At 36.5% G+C, this 16,269-nt stretch overlaps 1 pseudogene; it reads right to left on the bottom strand.

Annotated features, from left to right (window-relative positions):
- Window positions 1–946: 946 nt before the first annotated feature.
- LOC146719441 (uncharacterized) lies at window positions 947–1,839 on the bottom strand (annotated as a pseudogene).
- Between the last annotated feature and the right edge of the window lie 14,430 nt (window positions 1,840–16,269).

The following is a 16,269-nucleotide window of genomic DNA, read 5'->3' as shown; positions in this document are numbered from 1 at the left end:
CGTCTATTAAAGTTCGAACACCAGCACATAAAATAAAATCCACTTACGTAAATAGGCACGATATTCCTGCAATCACATTACAAGGTATATGTGATGCTCGAAAATAATTTATTGATGTCTTCACTGGGATTCCAGGAAAGATCCATGATTCGAGAGTTTTGAAGTTATCGGACATCAATGATAATTTACAAAGAATTTGTGAAGGAAAATTTCATATATTGGGAGATGCGGCATACCCTATAAGGGAATGGCTAATGATTCCCTATAGAGATTATGGAAATCTGTCCGATAAACAGAAAAAATATAATAAGAAATTTTGTTCAACGGGAGTACTGATCGAGAATGCATTTGGCCTTTTAAAAGGTCGTTTTCGGCAACTTACTGAATTAGATTTTCATAGCATTGATAAGATATCTAAATTTATAATTTCTTGTTGCGTCTTGCACAACTTATGCATTGACAACGATGATAACTTTACTTTTGATTTTGATGTTGATATTGTATTAGACAATGATGAAGAATCTCATCATGAAGGTGGTGGAGAGCAAGAAGCTCTACTGCGTAGATTAGGAGAAATGAAAAGAGATCAATTAGTAAATGTACTTTTTCCATGAAATAAATAACTCGATATAACAATTAAATTACATATAAACAATTATACGTTAAAAAATGTAATCTTTACAATAATACGCTAGTATATATCACAGTATAACGAATCATTTCGTTTAAACTAAAAAACAAATATATAAGCATATTACTTTAAACTAAAAAACAAATATATAAGCATATTACTTTAAACTAAAAAACAAATATATAAGCATATTACTTGCGATCTTTTCGATCATAAATAAACTTAAAAAGTAACAGTAGCTATATATATAGTTAACAGCTTTATATTATATTGCTATTTTGGTTTTTTCTTTGGCAACAATTTGTTACTTTTTTATTACTGTGTATTCTCTTTGGCGAACAACTTTCGAATTAGGTCCAATTTCTCCTTATGTCGCCTTTCCTTTGCAGCTTCTTTTTTTTTCAAATAATTCTACCCTTATCTCTTCATTAGTCCGTTTAGATTTTTTTGCCTTCGGCGAGCCATTGATAGCATGCTTTGCGAAATCAGTCTTGCAGATTTTTTCAGAAATTTCAGGTGTATTATTTAATTTTGGATATTTCACACTTTTAGCACTTCGTAATACCTCCGGTTCAATGCTGTCATCTGAATGTGCAATCTTCCGCAATTCTTCTTCAAAAGGTACCTCTTCTCTAGAACTACCTGATTTACAATTATTTTCCACTGCTTTTTTCTTTCTTTTCAAAACTGTTTTGAATCGATTCTCAATTTGTAATGAAGTTTTAGAAATGTTTAACATTTTCATCATATCTGCAGATATTTGTGTCCACATCAGTTTTTTCGTTTTAAACTTTTTCATTGGACCAATCTCGGATAAGTATGTTTCATATTTATCGAGCATAAATGAGGTGGCCGAATCGCTCCAGTGATCTAAATATTATAAAATTTGCATATTAGTAATGTATATTGTAAATCACAAATTATTGAATAGCAATTACATACAGTCTTAAAGCCTACCCAACAAATTTGCATAATCGCATAAACATATGCATAAAAAAATTTATTGGTCCATAAGCAAATGCATAAGAAAATTTACTAATCAATTTCTTTATGTATACGTTTATATAACTACGCAAGTACTAAAAATGCGATATTCAGTAACTGTATTTACCAATATTTTTTTGACTGCAGGCCTGTGATAAGTGATTGATATCATTTTCTTTATTACTACTTCCTGCTTGTTCATTCATCTGTGCAAAATTGTGCATATTTGCATGATATATTAATTCTTCTCTGCAATAATAAATATACAGATATACTTATTATATTATCTCACTAACTCTTCTCTTAGGGAAAATTTGTATTTCTCGCATTCATTCTTATTTCCCAATTATGTGATTGTAACAGCACATACGAGGTGTGTTCAAAAAGTATCGTGAATTTTGTGTTTTTTCAAAAATTATTTATTTATTCATGAATATCTATTTTGTCTCCTTCAAAGTAATCCCCACCAGATATTATACACTTGTGCCAACGTTTTTTTCCAATCCTCGAAGCACTTCAAAAAATCATTTTTTGTGATCTTGTTCAGCTCCTCCTTCGATGCCGTCTTTATCTCCTCAATCGTAGCGTAGCGTCGTCCTTTCATGGGCCTCTTCAGTTTCGGGAACAAGAAAAAGTCACAGGGGGCCAGATCTGGGGAATACAGTGGCTGCGGCATTATTAGTGTGTTGTTTTTGGCCAAAAATTCGCGCACAAGCAACGATGTGTGAGCAGGGGCGTTATCATGGTGCAAAAGCCAATTTTTGTTCTTCCACAAATCCGGGCGTTTCTGGCGGATTGCTTCGCGCAATTTGAGCATAACTTGCAGGTAATATTCCTTATTGACCGTTCTACCCTGTGGCAAGAACTCATGATGCACCACGCCCCTGCAATCGAAAAATCGTCTGTTGTTGACGTGCTCGGGCGTCCGGCACGCTCTTCGTCGTTCACATCTTCTCGGCCCTCGGAAAACATTTTGTACCACCGATAAACGTTGCTTCGGTCCAAGGTAGCTTCACCATATGCCACAGTCAACATTCGGAATGCGTCCGCGCACTTAATTTTGTTTTTCACACAAAATTTGATACAGATTCTTTGATCCATTTTTTGGAATAGGCAAAAATCGAAGACAAGCCAAAACACGTGCAAGCAAAGCAGCTGTCAAAAATTAACTGAACATTCAAAATGGCCGTACTTGTCGGCATAAATGAGAAACATGAGTACCAACATAACGCCACAAAAAAATCGAAAATCGAATATACGTAACCCGCGGAAATTCAAAATTCGCGATACTTTTTGAACACACCTCGTACATGTAATATATATTCTACTTTTTACTTACTTATTTTCTCCAGTCTGTCTGTATATTTCTTTAATTTCCTGGTCTTCACTATTTATGACAAATAATCCATTACGGATAAGGAGCTTTATATATTGTGTGCTGTAGGAATCATCGTCTGAAAATAAGAAATCTATTAATTTTCTTTTATGTACATTTTGAAATGAGATGTATTTCACAAGTTGGAGGTTAAGAAAATATTGTTTACACTCTAGTACATTAAATGTTATATACAGAACAAAGGAAATAAATTATTGTTATATATTTTAAAACTGTACAATGAAAAGAAATTACTCTGCATTGTTTTCGTGAAATGAAATTCTTATCAACATCTATTCTGGAATAACCTCAAAAACCAAAATCAGATAATATATGTATGTATATACTTACTCTTTAACTTATCATATAACTCTTGTTCGCTTGGATCGAGAGTTAAGTTCAATAGGTCATCATTGACCTTAAAATTAATGTTAAATCCTTCCATATTCAGGGCGACAAATATGCACAGAACTGCACTGAGAGTATACCAGTATGTTTAGCTGGAAGCGCAAGAAATTCGCACTTTTAGTGCACTCGGACAGTGCCATCTAAACTCAACGAGTTTTCGGTGCGCACTCAGTGCTACCCAGTGAAAAACGATATTACTTTATTCCATTTCTCATGCAATTCCCCCATACGTATATTACCGCGTTCGCAATAAGTTTGCGCTACTACGAGAGAGCGCGGAAAACACAAGTTGTCGATATTCTTTATTTTGACTATTGAACGTTTCGCGATATTTTCATGCGTTAATGCAACGCGGGCCGCGACCTGAAGAACAGCGATGTTGAAAATGCGTATGTTAAACTGCTTCGCGATATCGAGTCCTCCCGCGCTCCGTGCTACCGCGGTCACGAGGCCCCAAATATCTTCGTGAGTCAAATCGCGCACCGGACGAAAGAAAAATCCCGCGGGGCCGTGCGATAAATTCGGCGAATCGAATGAAAAAAAACCTACGTCTCCCGGTTCGCTCGAATTTATTGCATACGCATGAATTTCGCGAAACGCATTTTCCAATAACCTATAAATATCCCCGCCTTCAGGTAACTCTTGTATCACGAAATTCGCTTCTCTCCCGACTATCCCGAATCTTCTAAACCGCCGCGCGTTTTCCCTAATTAAATTAATATAATTAAATCGATCATCGACTTGCCAATGTTGATGATATTGCTGTTGTTGCTGGTGTCGATGCTCTTCCTCCCCCACTTCCTCTTCACCCTCCTCTTCACCCTCCTCCGTCTCCCGGGAAATATCGCTGCGATTTTCTGCAGTGTTGTTTGCTCCACCGCCTCCGCCTCTTTGTACTGAAGAAAAAAAGAAAATTGTAAAATTGAATATAAATTATATAAAGTACTGTTATATTGCTTTTATTTTTATGCTTGAATTTAATCTTTTACACAATTATTGACATTATTATTTGACGAGATAACCCACCTTTGGCGATTTCCGGTCTCGAGTAACGCTTCCGTACTCTCGAAGCTAATATTCCGGATAATAATAATCGGTAAGCGTCGAATTACTAAAAATTTAAATTTATTTATTACATTCAAACATAAAAATTTTGGGAAAAAGTAAAATAATTTGGCTACCTGTCACTCGAGGATCATCTTCTTCGCTCTCGGGTCTTTTTCTTCTCGAAATTTCTTTTTTTTTCTAAAAGTTTTTTCCCCTTTTTTTCCCTCCCCCGGGGTTCCCCCCTTTTTTCCCCTTTCCGCTCTATTTTATTTAAATTAAAAACTTTAAAAAATTTTTTGTTAAAAAATTTAAACTATATTTTTTAAATTTTTAAATTTTTATTTTTGTTTATTAAAGGGGGGTTTATTTTTAAAAAAGAAAAATTTTTTTTAAATACCCCCCTTTCCCCCTTTGGAAAAAATTTTCCCACAAAAAACCCCGGGGCCCCCTTCCCAAAATAATAAATCGCGTCGTAAAAATGTCTTTAGTTTCCCCGTGCAAAACCTTTTAGCATAAACGCTTTTTGGGGGCCGTCTCAAAAAATATATTTAACTTAAGTTTCTTACTATTTTTTTTTTTTTTTTTTTAAAAATATTTTTTTTTTTCTCTAAAAGGTTTTTTAAACCCCCCTAAAAATAAAAAAATTGGGAACCCGGGTTTTTTTCCCCCGGGGGCTTATTGGGGCCCCTTTCCAAAATATTTTTTTTTAAAAAAAAAAATTTTCGATTTTATATTTAAAATATATATATATATTTAAAAAAAATTATTTTTTTTTAAACTCCCCTAAAAATTTACTGAGGGTCCCCCTTTGGGCTTTTTTTGGCCCTCGCCCTTTTTTGGGGGGGAAATTTTCCCGCGAATTTACGGGAAATTTTTTTGCTAAAAATTTTAAAAAATTTTTTAAAATTTTAAATTTTCCCCAACCCACAAAAACTTTAAAAGTAAAAATAATTCCCTTTTTTACCCTTTTTTCCCTTTTTTTGGGGTTCGCCAAAAAATAGGCATATCCCCCAAAAACCCCTTTTTTCCCCTTCTTGCCCAAAAAATTTTTTTGCAAAACGAAAAACCCCTTTTTCCGGGGGGCTTTTTTTAAAAAATTTCCTCACCCCCCCCCGAAAAAAACCCCCCCCCTGTAAGAACCCCCGATTTAAGGGATTTTTGAGATCGAAAACCAAATTTTTTAAAAAATTTAAAAAAATTTTTTTCCCCCCGATTTTTCCAGGTAAAGAAAAAGGGGGTCTCCTTTTTTTTAAAATTCCCCAAAAAAATTTGGGCTCCCAAAATTTTTAAAAACCCCCGAGAAAAAAAAATTTTTTTCCCCCCCCCGGGGGACTTTTTTCCTTTTGCACTTTTTTTCCAAAAAAATTTGAAAATAACCAAACCCCCTTTACTTAAAAAAACCCCCCAAAAAAATTTTGGGAAATTTAAAACTTAAAATGTCTTTTTTCCTTCCCTGTTGAAAAAATTTTTTTTCACTTCTGGCCCAAAAAAATTCAAATTTTTTTCCTCGTTTAGTTTTAAAAAAAGGCGGGAAAATCGAAAAAAAATTTTTTAAATTTTCCTCGCAAAGCTTTCCCCCCTCCGTTTTTCACGAAGGAGGGGGGGGGAAAATTTTTCCCCCAAATTTTTTAATTTTTTTTTAATTTTTTTCACCTTTTGGAAAAGGGAAACCCCTTTTCCCCCTTAAAAATTCCCCGGGGGGGGTTTCAAAACCCCTTTTTTTTTTTTTTAATTTGCCCCCTTTTCCCTTGGGTTGGGGGCTTTTTTTTTTTCCCCCCAAAAAATTAGGGGGGGGTGCCCCCAAAAAAATTTTTATTTTTTTAAAATTGGCGAGCTTCGATTTTTTTTCTGGCAAATTTTCCCCGTGGTTTTAAGTTTTTAAAAGGGGGTTTTTTCAGTGAAAGTTAAAAAATGAAAATAAAATTTTTTTTTTTTTACAGATAAAAAAATTTTTAAAAAAAAATCAAAAGGTTTTTTTTTTTTCACCCGGGTTCTTTAATTGGGGGTACTTTTTTAAAATCTAAAATTTTTTTTTTTGCCCGAAATTTTTTAAAAACCCCAAATCTTTACCCTTTTTTTCGGGGGTTCCCCAACCCCCAAAAATTTTCCCTTCCCAAATTTTTTTAAAAGGAAAAAAAATTTTTCAAATCAAATCCCCGGGGCTTTTTTTTTTTGTTTTTACTTTTTTTTAAAAACAAAAAAAATTTTTTTTCCCCCAAAAAAAATTTGGTTTTTTCTTTAAATTTTCACTTGCATACACGATTTTTCTTTTTTGGGGGTCCTTTTTTTTCTTTTTTACAAAAAATCTCGTTTTTTAAAAATTTTTTCTAAATATTTCAAAAAATTTTTTTTTATTTAACGCGTACGGGACGAACATAAAAAATCAAATTTTTCAAAAAATACGTTTTCCCCCACTTTTTTTTTTTTCAATTTTTGCAAAAAGGGAAACGGAAAAAAAATAAGGGGTCAAAAAAGGGGGGTTTTTTCCCCTTTTTTTTGAGATCGATTTTAATAAAAAACCCCAAGTTAAAGGTACGAAAAAAAAAAATTTTTCCCCCAAATTTTGGGGCCTTTTTTTAAAAACCCCCGGGGTTGCCCTGACTTTTGGGAAAATTTTAAAAAAGTAAAAAAAAAGGGTTTTAAAAGGGGGCGAAAGGAAGTCCCGGCTTTGCCCCCCCCAATCCCCAACCCTATTCGCAAGATAGCTAACAACGGGGGCTCGCCATCAAAAAACCCAGAATCACAAAAACAACTTTACTTATTGTTAAAAAACGACGTACTTTTTTTTAAAATTTCCCCCCCACAAAAAAAATACTTTTTGGGGAATTTCCCCTTTCAAAAAACTTTGGGGCTTTTTCCAAAATTTTTTAAATTTAAAACGGAAATTACCCCAAAAAGGGGAATTTTTTTTCGACGTAAAAAGGGGGGCCCCCCCTTTTTAAAATCAATAGGGAAATTTTTTAAAAATTTTTATATTTAAAAAAAAGAATCAAAATTTTTAAAAAACCAAAAGACCCTTTTATTACGAAAATATTTCCCCCCTTTTTCACAAATTTCTTACAAGGGGGGGGTTTTAAACGGGGGGCAAAAAAGGGGAAAAAAAAGGACCCTCAACAAAAAAAACCGGAAGAAGAAGAAAAAAACCCCCAAACCCCCGTTGAAAAAAAAAAGACTTACAAAAATTTCAATATATACAAAAATTTTTCCCCCCTTTTTTTCCTTTCGGAAAAAAATAGAAAAAAATTTGGGGGGAAAATGCCCCTTTTGACGCAGCTTTTTTCCATAGTCGATAATGTTAAATGCAACTGCGAGATTTTAAATTTAAACGAAATAGAATTAAAATTTTCCCTCGCTTAAAATTATCGAAAATTTATAAAATTTAAACTATAAAAGGCAATTATCAAAAAAATTAAACGTAATTTCAAACCAAAAAAATAATTAACTTTTTTAGATGTTTCCTTTTAACCCATTGAAATTTTGGGAAAGAATTACTTCCCGGCTTCTTTTAAATTTAAAATTTCTGTATTTTTTTTGCAAAAAAACCCCAAATTTTAAATTTTTTATTTAAAAAAAATAACACAAATAAAAAACTGTTTCAAATTTTAAATCTAAAACTTTTCTTTTATTTTTCTCCCCTCCCCCCTTCCCCCCATATTTGTTTTCCTTTTTTTTTTAACGGGCGGAGAAAGAACATCGCACGTATTCGACCCCAAAAGCGTTAAAAAAAAGCTTTTATTTTTTTCCGACAAGCGAATAGCAAAAAGGAAAAACCCACCGCTTTAACTAACTCATCAGCAGCGGTGTTTGGGAAAAACCGGGGTGGGGAGCTCCCCCCCCGCGGAAACGCTTACCTCGCGTCACTCCCGCGGCAAACTTTTGGCTAAAATTCGCCGCGGTTTTTCGCCCCGTACCGTGTAAAAAAACGCGGGGGCGCGAGAAACGCGGGGGGCCGCGGGGGGGGACCCCCGGGAGCGAAAAGAAAACCTTATTCCCCCCCCCTCCAAACTTTTTTTTTTAATATTTTTAAAAAGAAAAACCGACACTTGCGTTTTTTTTTTAAACACTTTTACACTAAACACTCACACACAAACCAACAACACCATTCGCTCAGGGTTTTTAACCTCTCACCCCAGCACTAAACACGCGTGCGTAATATTACAAAATTTTTACGGACAATTTTTTATTTATAAACTCGAAAATATAACCAAAATTAATATTTCGCAAAATGGCGCGCGCGGGAAACATCCGGGGAAACGCCCTTCGTCTGCGGCCCACGGATCGGAAAAGGGTTTTCCCGGAAAACTTTTCTTGGGGCCATTTAGCCGACTTTTCCCGATTTTTTGATTCGAGAGAATTTTATTTTTTTAGGGCCCGAAGGCAAGATCCCGTACAAACGCTTCAATCGACACGAGTAAAATAAAAAAAGAATTTACAAATGATATAATAGGAACGGAAAACGGAATACTCTGTTTAAATCGAAGAAAAATAAAATCAAATTTTTCCGGGGGGTTCCCAAGGCGCCCGGAAGATTTTTTAAAGAAATCCCTATCCCCAAAGGGTTATTTATAATGCGACCTTATAGAAACGCCCATCGTGCGACACAAACGTAATCTTTTTTACAAAGAAGCCACCATAAAAATCTCGGGGTTTTACTCTTTCTCGAAAAAATTTTTTAATCAAGGCCGGGGAAAGGGGGATAATTTCCCCAAAACCCCTAATTAAATAAATTTTTTCCAAATCCGGCAAACCCAACGCTAAAATTTTTCGCCTTCCTCGGGGCCCCAAGTATACCCCCGACCCCCAAAAATTTCTGGAAAAGCAAAATACGATCCCCCCCGCCCCAACGATCTCACGGGTATTTTTTGTTTCCGACCCTAAAAAAATCGACCCAGACAAATATCGATTTCGCACTTGTTTTTTTTCCAACATACGACACATTCGTCAAAATTCCTCGTAGTCGTAAAAAAGGGGGCATAACGGAGGACGAAAAGGGGCTGAAATTTACACTTTAGCTTGCCCTTTTTGGGCGAAATTTTTACGTAATGGTAACACAGGGAAAAAAAAGGGCCCCAAACAAAAAGAAAAGGGGTTCGAGGGGTCTCAAAAAATTTTCTCCGAAATTAAAATTTTTCCAGGGGGGTTCTATCGGCGAGGAAACCCCCTGCCTTTTGAAAAACTCTTTGTTTTATAAAAAAAAATAAAAGGACGCATTTTTTACTATTTGCCGAAAATAATTCAAAAAGGAAATTCAAGAGTGTTTTTATAATACGCTCGAGAGAAACGTCCGCCGAAATCATGAAAAGTCCCCGTTTACCCAAAGCAAAAACCAAACCCTTTTCGAGGGCATCGCCGAAAAAACCCCGTGAAAATTTGAAAACTAAAGAAATTTGTTGACAAACGGGGGGTTTTTTTCCCAAACCCTTATTGCCCATTTTTAAGCGCTATTTTAACCAAAATTTATGGGCCCAAATAAAAAAAAATAGCGCTATAAATTTTTATTTCTTTCTGGTTAAAAAAAATTTATAAAAATTTTTGGCCCCTTTTCTTCGTCATACCGACAAATGGAGAGACCGAAAAAAATGTACTTTTTACAAAAAATTCAAAGAATCGGCAAATCAACAAACTTTTAAATAGCGGGAAAAAAGGGAAAAAATTTTTTGAAAAATTTTGGGAAAAAAAAAAAATAAAACAAATAACAAATGGGGAAAAAATATAAATAAAAATTTTTTCACCCGTACAAAACTGGGGGAAACCCCCTTTAAACCCCGGCACTTGACGCAAATGGGGCGTATTTTTAAACCCTCCCGACTCCCGCGATAAGGCAAAAGAGGGAAAATTTGGATAAAAATTTTTTCCCAAGCGTTTATTTTCATTTCGGGGGGAAAACAAAAAAAACCTACGCGACATCGCCCCAAACTCCGAGACGTTACTAATGTCGACGACGACGACGATCAGGAAAAAGTATCTTCGCGCACAGAGGAAAACTTTAGGGGAAAACAATCATGATAAACTTCGATCAAAAAAATAGCGGGGCTTTTTAGCGAGGGGATTTTTCGGGAAAAACTTCCCAAAACCAAACCCGGAAAAAAACCCAAAAGAAAAAACTCACAGCGTCCCGCAAAGGGATCGTTCCAAAGCAAACGCCTATTGAAATATTTATTTAAAAAATTCCCGCCATAAAATTTTTAGCGGGGAAAAAACCGACTCGTGACTAAAAAGGGTGTCGTTTTAGAAGGGTCAAAATTAGCAAAACCCTTATAAACCGCGATACACGAGAAAAAACCCGGTAAAAGGGCAGCCCGGAAAATTCAGTTTGCCCCAATTGCTGAATGACATAGGTCGCCATCCGGCCTTATAAAAAATCGTAAATTTGATGACTATGCCCTTGCGTAGATCCCCTGGGGAAATTAAAAAGTCACTACTGCGCGCAAGCTCCTTTCGAAAACTCCGCCGCGCTTTTCAAGATTTTTTGAGACAAAGTTAAACAAGACGAAGGAGACTCAAAAATCATGTATTTTTTTATCCGTCTTTGATGACAGGACAATAAAAAAAATTAAAAATGACGGGGAATTCTTCCCCCCTTAGAAAAAAAGGGTTTTTTTCTTTGGGGCGAACATTATAAAAAGGGAAAACTCAAAAAATTTAATATTACGTTCCCTTGCTTACCCCGGGGTTTAATTCCCCCCCAAACGGAGAATTTCCTCGAGCTGCAAAAACTAAAATTTTAAACCCCTAACGATCCCCCCCCGTTGAGGGTTTAAAAATCTCAGGATCATTACGCTAAAAATCGCCCGGGGTGCTCGAAAATTTCCACTTTTTACTTTATAACGTGTAAAATTGGGACTTTTAAAGGGGAAGAATTTAATCGATATTCTTTAACTCAAGATTTTAAAATGACGGATATTCTTACTTCGGGTTATTATCGTTTTCTTGGGAAATTTCTTTTGGGTGTACAATTACGCGCCCAAAAAAAGGCTCCCCTGCGTGAAAAAAACCTTTCAAAACGTATATTTTTTAAAAACCCAAAGGGGAAAACCCTTCTACCTCAGACGGATAAAGGAAGAATTTGTACCAAAACCGTAAAAAATTCTTGAAGAAAAAACATTCTTTTTCGCTTGGGGGTAATCCCATGTTAAAGCACTTTAGTTGAGCTTTTTAATGGGACCTCAAGGAACAAGGGTGGCGTTATTTTTTCTCATAAAATACGGCCCGTTAAAAATGGGGTTTTTTTCAGGATATCTTTTTCATGCTTACAATCATCCCACTACCTCTTTAAAATGCAATCCGCTGCCGTAAACGGGGGAAACCCCTTTATTGCCCCGGTAAAAATAAAAACCCGGCGATAGAAAGCCCTTTACGACAAACGACAACGACAACAACATTAACATCGGAAAAAAAAAAAAAGAACACAGGAAAAACCAAAAGGTTTAAATAAAAATTCCAAGGGAGATCTTTTGGTTCAGTAGGAAAAAAGCAGTCCTTTAAAAAAAGATACGAGGCAAAAGTGAACCCAGGAAATATTTAAAACCCCCACCCGCTTTCCCCGAAGGGAAAAAACCCTCGCGTATAAAAATTAACGATTTAGGGGGTTTAAAATAGACGGCATATTTTAAACGAACAAATTAATTTCCCGGTCAAAAAGTTTTTCAGGGGAAGTTTTTAAAATCGTCGAGGGGGGTTAAAAAAACGGGGGTCCGGCAAAAATAAAAAATTGCTATTTGGGTTGGCGGGATACCCTAAAAATTCGACTTTTGGGTTACCCGCTTGGGGTTTAAGATCTTTAAATTAAAAAAAAAAAAAAAAAAAAGGAGAGGACAATTTTATTGTCCTCCCCGAGAAATGTAGCTTTCGTTATTTCCCGGGAAAATAAAACCACGTTTTTTCCCACCGATTCCCCCCCAACGTATAAAATTTGAAACGGGCGTTGGGAATTTAGGGGCCTTCACGGGATTTTAGTTTCCGTGTAGTTTTTTCCTAACCGATAATAAAGAATAATCAGATTTATGATTCGACAAAAACATAAATCAGTTAAGGCTATGAAGCTCAATACTCGTTGGGGATTTCTCCCAGTATGGGGAAAAATTGGGCGCGGTGTAATTTTGCCCGGGTAAAACTGTCGATTTGCATAGGTTTTTTTATTAAAGGCGTTTTTTTGGGTGGTAAAGTTTTTTTGAAAACTTAACTTTAAAAAAATGGGTTTTTAAAAAACTTATATAAATTTTTTTTCCCCAAAATGGGGTCCCATACTTGGTTTTTTGATACCCCCTTAAAATAACTCTTTTTTAACTCGAAAAGCGACCCGGGTGTAAACCCACTTCATTTCTTTCGGGTTTTATCACGAAACCGTAAAGAAGAACAATAAAAATGACGACGACGAAAACCGGTTTAAAAACGAAAAATTTGGGGCCGTCATAAACCCCAAAATTTTACCGTTGGGGTTTTACGAGAAAATGCCCCTTCTCTGCTAAATTTTTCGAACTCCCCTTCCCAAAACAATGTTAATAGCCCCCCAACCGGGGGGTTTTTGTTGGCGGTTTTTCCCCAAAAACCCCTTTGGGTTTTTGTGACATTTGCGAACCTTTTATATCCTGGCGACTACAGTCCCCCCTTTTTTCTTCGAAGTTTCCTCGACTCGCAAATATTAAACGTTCGCAAAACAACCGGATAAAACTTTTTTTTGCCCGCTCAAAACATCCCCCTGCGGCAAACGTGTTTCCGGACGATAAAAACTGATATGAGAAACACTGGGGCAAAGTTTAAAACCTTCAAATTTGGGACGCTGACAATGACAGAGAAAACAAGAAAGGGAAAAAAAAAAAAAATTGTTTTTTTCGTTTTTCTGTCCTGGATTTTATTCCATTTACGAAAGAATTTCGAAAGGGGGAAGCTCCGGTGGTTGGGAATTTCCCAAAGGGTTTTTGTTGGATCGCCCCATCACCGGGCACGGTTCGGGAGTTTTTTTTTGGAGGATTTTTTAGACGCTGCTACCTTAAACTAGGCTTGCCCACGGGCTGCGGTAAAAAAACTTTTTCGCCCGGGTGTTAATATAATAAAAAGGATGTAAAAATAAATAAAAATCCCCCTTTAAGGTTTTCGACTAAACACGTTTTGGGAAAAATCGCGTAACAAAACCCCAAAAAACCCCTAAGAAAAAAAAACTAGTCCATGAAAAACCGGGGGAGAAAGCTGATGCAAAATGCCGTACACAGTTTTCCTTTTTTCCGGGGACCAAGCGCATCGGTTAAAAGTCGTCGCGCGAGTAAGAGAATTTTACGAAAATGAAGACAAAAAAGAAGAAGAAGAGTACAAAATCTACAAAATAAGAAAACGAGAAAAACCCGTTTCGGTTAAAAAAACAAACGGCGAAACGACTTAAAAATTGGGGAAAACCCTACCGTAGCCCAATATTTTCCCTTTAAAAACGATATTTTAAATTCGCTCAAAAATTTAAAAAACGACGAGGAAAACCCAAAAGAAACCCAACGGGCCCGGGGAAAAAGTATGTCTTTTTTTTTATACACTTCAAGCGAGTGCTTAAAAAAAGTGGCTTTGATCTCTTTTCTTTAAAGTTTTTTTACCCCCCTACCAAACCAAAATCAACCCTTCCAAAAGGTTTTATTAAAAAACTCGTGACCCCCTCTTCGGGCGATTCACCAATAAAAATTTGCGTCCCGGGGCACGGAGAAAAATATCTAGATCTCACCCATATCCTGGGGTAGCTTCGGTGCGCGTGAAATCAGGCGGGCGAAATTTAAAGGTTTGAGTCCAGGAAAAAGCGGGAGCGCTGGCCCGGGGAACGTCGCAGGGGCCCCCTAAACATCTACTTCCCTTTCCCTCTTCAACAGGTCACGTGTATTTTAAACAAAACCGTGTCAACCCCCCAAAAACGCTTACGCGTACCGCGCGTACTCGGACATTGTTAAATGATTCTTTCCCCTCGCAAAATTCCCCCCTAACGTCATGTCTATGGGAAAGGATTCCCCCAGTTTAAAGGGCGAATTTTGCTAGAGTCCCAAAAATAATTAAACCGGGTCCCCCGAAGACCCCCATTACATTCGAGGGGGGCGGCGATGATCTTATAGGGCATCTCCAAATTTCGACGTCCCAAATCAAGACAAAAATTTTTAAATTAAAAGGGGTGGAAAAAGTCGAGACTCGTTTCCCTTGAAAAATTCGTTTTTCTCATTGGAAAGAACGGTGCGTCGAAAATAATATTCTCGTGCTAGCTTCCCATGAAAAAAGCCCAAAAAATCCCCGGGGTGGGTTTTCCCTTTCGTGCTAGAATTCTTATTAAAAATTTTGGGCCCAAATTCCGCTTAAAGAGGGGTCGAGGGTTAAAAAAATTCACAATTCACAGTGGCGTTGGGGTGAATCAAGATAAAGTAAAAACTAAAGGGAAATTTCCCCCAAACGGGAAAAAGTAGGGTTCGTTAAAAATAAAGCCTTTAAAGGGGATAGAAAAAATTTAAAACCGTTTAATTTTAAAAAATTACCGTACAAATTTCCCTTTTCCCCGGGAAGGGCGACGGTATGCAAATTCCCCGTAGGCCACTCCAAACCCATTTTCCCCCGTTTTTAAAAACGCTTTCCCTCGTGCTTATTTAAAAACTCTTCGCGGGAACGGGTATCCATTTCTTGAATGAAAGAAATTCTATAAATAAGGGCGATTATTCCAAAGGGGTACAGCTTTTTTTGCTTTTTATCTCAAACCCATTTTTCTCTAATTGCCCCCGGCATTGGAAAACTCGTGAGACAAGGCATTTTACAATGGAATTTCGATTCAAAAGCCACTTACCGAAACAATTTAAAAATACTTGTTTTCCGGGGGAATTTTTATAAATTTTTTTGAAATCGAAATCGTCGCGTCCAAATCCCCGTCATTTTTTTCCCTTTTAAAATTTTTTTTTCTCCGCATTTTTCAACTCCCACGTACAGCGTAGCCGAAAATTTAAAATTTTCTGTTTTTTTTTAAACCCCTCCCCCTTTTTTCCCCTTCCATTTTTTTTGGCAAATTTTTTCGAAAAGAAACTTCGATGTTCGAAAAAAAATAGGGAGTTTTTCCCTTTGAGACAAAGCACGTTGACGGTTCGTGAAAACTTAAAAAAAACCCCTTCTACAAAAACGTAAAAAATTTTTTCCCTCACCAAAAATGGAAAATAGCTCGACCTACAAGGCTTCCCCCGATGCGGACGAGAATTTTCCCAAACCCAAGGAAATCGCGGTTGTCGCGTTGACCCCAGCGATCGTCGACCATTATTTTATTTGGGCCCCCGTATCCCTTTGGAGAATTTAAACCCCAAAAAGGAAGGCGGGCAAAAAACATGGCTCCCGTAAATTAACACGGTAAAACGAAAGGGTTTGACGGCGAAACTAAATTCAAATATTTTACTTTTGGGTTTTCGAGAAATTATAAGATACTCGAGCACCTTAAAAGTCAGAGGGAACGAAAAGCATATTTCTTACGGGAAACTACTTTCCCGAGAATATTTAATTTTTTGAAGATTCTCCCTTTTCATTCAAAAAACAACGGGGGAAGGGGTTTGCGGACAATTGCCCGCATCACGGGTTTCGAAAAATTTTTCAAAAAAACGCATTCATAACGCTTACAAATTAAAAAGGGTGGCTACTGGGCAAAATTAAAAAGCGGCAACATGGGTTTCCCCAATTTTAGCCAACCCCCAGGTTTTAGTTCTCCGCAAATTTTTAATTGGGAGGACGCTCGACAACGACAAGCGGGCCCCCTAAGTGAGGGAAAACCTGCTACGGGGGAAAAAATTTCTTTGTTTGCAACGTAAATGATAAACCCCGTTTTTAATTCCTAATA

This window comes from Nylanderia fulva, unplaced genomic scaffold (genome assembly GCF_048542155.1).
Source record: "Nylanderia fulva isolate GAGA-0341 unplaced genomic scaffold, ASM4854215v1 Scaffold98, whole genome shotgun sequence".
NCBI lineage: Eukaryota > Metazoa > Arthropoda > Insecta > Hymenoptera > Formicidae > Nylanderia > Nylanderia fulva.
Note: the sequence above shows the minus strand (reverse complement) of the source record. Positions and strands in the feature narration are given on the sequence as shown.